The 3489-nt window shown below is 45.7% G+C and overlaps 1 pseudogene; it reads right to left on the reverse strand.

Annotated features, from left to right (window-relative positions):
* Positions 1-332: 332 nt before the first annotated feature.
* On the reverse strand, positions 333-1127 carry LOC122935507 (annotated as a pseudogene).
* Between the last annotated feature and the right edge of the window lie 2362 nt (positions 1128-3489).

The raw sequence follows: 3489 nt of genomic DNA on the forward strand, positions 1-3489 counted from the left end.
CATTACCCACATTAAATTCAATATTCATCCCATAAAGGTTGGAGTGCCTTCAATTCAAAAATCCACTTAAGTTCCTTCCTACGTAGGATTCAAGCAAAAGTATGTGAACACATTTTTATACATTGTGGAAGAATGGTGTAATATGTAACTATGTGATTGGCCATGGCTGTTTAGGGAGGTGGTGCTTGCACTTTATAAGCAGGAGCATTTGGGGATCACACTGTGCAGGATAAAAGCTATGCTATAGCCGAAATGTAACAACTTTTGCAACCACGTATTTCATGTAAGCAGTTCCCAATAAAGGGATATGCATTCCGGATGACCGGACATCCCTACTGATGTGTTTTATGCTTCTCACGAACCTTCGCTGCCGTGGCCAATCGGATCATGCGTCGATGCATGTTTGGAGACTGGTAGTGAGCGTTATCGTACAGGGTTGGTCCCCCAAAGCTGCCTTTGAAGATCTTGATAAGATTTAGCACAAAGCGAGGTCCGATTTCCACCAGAGATGTGTCCTCCTCGAAAATCTGATAATTCCTAAACCAGATTCTCTTGTCTGCTACAGAGAAGGTGAATACCTTCTCCGTAGATCCACGAAGGGCTGACTCTTTGGGTGGTATCTCAGGGTTCCGAAAATCTGTATGAAGAGCTCCTTTAACACTGTGAGGTATGGATCACGATCAAACGCCGAGTCGAAGGAGAACAGTGGACAGGAGCCCTTCAGACAGTTTCCAGTCATCTTCAGCTCTGTCAGGGTATGAATTTTCTGGACTAGGAACTTTGCAGATGGTCCCTCAGGGGCCTTTGATTTCCACATATACAGATCCTGCTTCTTCTTTGCTTCAAAATAAATACACTTGTTGCAGTTTTTCATTTCACAGACCTCGTTTATCTTTATCTTTCCGGTCCATCTTGGCGTGTGGCATTAACGTTCTCAGGTCTTGCATCAAATGTCTGGTGCGGAAATTAATCCCATGGGAGGAGAATATCAGCACCCGCTCCTTGTTCACCCACTTGCCCTCTAACACCGGCAACGGGATGGTGATCACGTCCCCTGCACCGGCTGCGTCCTCATTCTCCCCTGCCTTCTGCTGTAATTTAGTTTTTTTGCTCTGGCTGGAGGACATTTTCTCCGGTAGGCTGCCATGTTGGTCTCAGGTTTTTCCAATTTTAATGGGACTGTTAGGAGGTTAAATTATGTTTATGTGAGGAGATCTGACGTGTTGGAAAAGCATCTGGTTCAATGCTACTGTATTTTGCACTGAATAAAGCTAAATTTAGACTATTGCTTGTGAAGTCACATTGTGCATTGTTATCTTAGGCATCACTGTGAATATCAATGGCTCAAGAGAAGAGTCAGAAGTGAAGAATGTGGCACAGGAAATTCAGCCAGTTATTCCACAGAGCAGCGTAAGTCTACAGAGCAGAGGAGAATGGGTGCCAAGTAGCCATACATGTGGGATAGAAACCACCTCTTAAGTTATGCTTAGTAGGACTGAGGTGAAAAAGTAAGCCACAGTGATAATCGAGCATGCTCGAGTGCCGCGTGTGCTCAAGTGCCATGTTGGCTACTGGCATTACTGTTATTGGCGGGCTGGAACGCATTGTCGGGTGCTATATAGCACCCGATGACACATGTTCGGCTCATTTGTAGTCAGGGAGAGCTGAGCATAGGAAGGCACAGGGAGTGTAGGGAGTGTAATTGAAATATTTTTGGGGGTAAAAAAGTTTCAGAGACCCAAAAGTACTTGTAAGGACTATTGTGTGTGACAGAAGCAATATATTTTTGTAGCACTACCTGCGCTAAATTTCTCAGTGTTAGGGAGAGCTGAGCTAGGATGGGACAGACATTGTAGGGAGTGTAATAGAAAGATTTTTATACAAAAAACTTTTCAGAGACCCAATAGTCCTTTTAAGGACTATTGTGTGGGACAGCAGCATTAAATATTTTTAGCACTAAATACCGTGCTATAGGCGGACAGTTAAATTATTTGCATCTCCTGTGTAATGTGTGTGCATTCCTAAAATATCAGTGACATCCAGTGTACTTTTTCTGTAGATGGTGTCCGTTGAGTATAGTTAAATTATCCGCGCCACATATCCTGTTTAAAGTGTGCGTATCCCTAAAATATCAGTGACATCCAGCTTACCTTTTTCCATAGACGGTGTCCACTACGAACAGTTAAATTATCTGCGCCACATCTCCTGTTTAAAGTGTGTGCATCCCTAAAATATCAGTGACATCCAGTCTACCTTTTTCCATAGACTCTACAAACAGTCAATGGGGACCCAAACTTTGGAGCACTAAAATGGCTCTAAAAAAGTCATGGAAAGGGCTAGAGGGCTACAAAAGGCGGCAAAATGTGGTTAAGAGCACGTCGCGTCTCGCTCTCCCCTCTGTGCTGGCCTCCTCCCTCCAAGCTCTGATGCGAACAGCTGATGCCCTAAGCTGCGCACCCGGTCTGATCAGTGCACTGCTCCCGCACGCTATCAGAGGACGCTGCCGGTGGATGCCTGGACGCCGCTGCTGGTTGCTGCTGCTCCGTTCTCCTGTTGCGCCCAGCCCCCCCTGCTGCTCCACCTTCTGACCTTGTAAACTGCTGTTCGGTTTCTCTTCACTGGCCCCTACCGGCTCCTGGTTATTGGTCCGTCTGCTGCCTCGCTGCTCTGCCTGATACCGGATCGCTGGACCGCCTGCTCTTCCGGATTTCCAACGTGCCGTTTTCTGCCTTTTTGCCCTTTTGCCTGCTACTTGATTTCCTGCTACCCGGACGGATACTTTGCATCTATATTGCGGCTTGGATCTGCTGCCACAGCTACGGCGGGTACCGGGACTACAACGTCGGTCACGTGAGAACTGAGCATTGATTTAATTTTGTACTCGCCGTACTGTTACTGCATTGAGGGGATAGCTTTGTTGAAAAGTTGGTTTTGCCTGCGGCCTTCTTTTTTCCCACCTCTTCCCCTCCTTACTCCCTCTGTAGTGCTCATTGAAGGTGAGAAAAGAAATCTGGGAGGGGGGGGAAGGAAGGAGAAAAAGGGAAAAGGGGAAAGAGGAAAGAAAGAAAGGAGGAAGGAAAAAGAAGGAAAGAAAACAAAAAAAAAAAGGGGGGGGAAAAGGAAAAAAAATAAAAAAGTGTGGGAAATGGCCCCAAAACGACGTTCAGTTGACTCCTCTGCTATTAAGCTGGGGGCCAAGACTCCAGAGAATAAAATTGACAAATTTCTAAAATCGCCTTTCTTAAATGAAAAAAACCCAGCCAAAATCAAACCCCCCGCCAAGATGAAAAAATCGGCTAATACTCGTCAAAATGATGATCTCTCTGAGGACGGATTAGAGGATGCTGACCAGGAGGCAGGCGAGGAAGGTTCTCCACACAAATACGAACTGAATATGACCCATTTGTCTTGGATAAAATCCTTTGCGCTGTGGAAAATAACGGCACTTTAGTGCAAGGAATGTCCACTCAATTGGGGTCAGTGCAGAGT

This window comes from Bufo gargarizans, chromosome 4 (assembly GCF_014858855.1).
Source record: "Bufo gargarizans isolate SCDJY-AF-19 chromosome 4, ASM1485885v1, whole genome shotgun sequence".
NCBI lineage: Eukaryota > Metazoa > Chordata > Amphibia > Anura > Bufonidae > Bufo > Bufo gargarizans.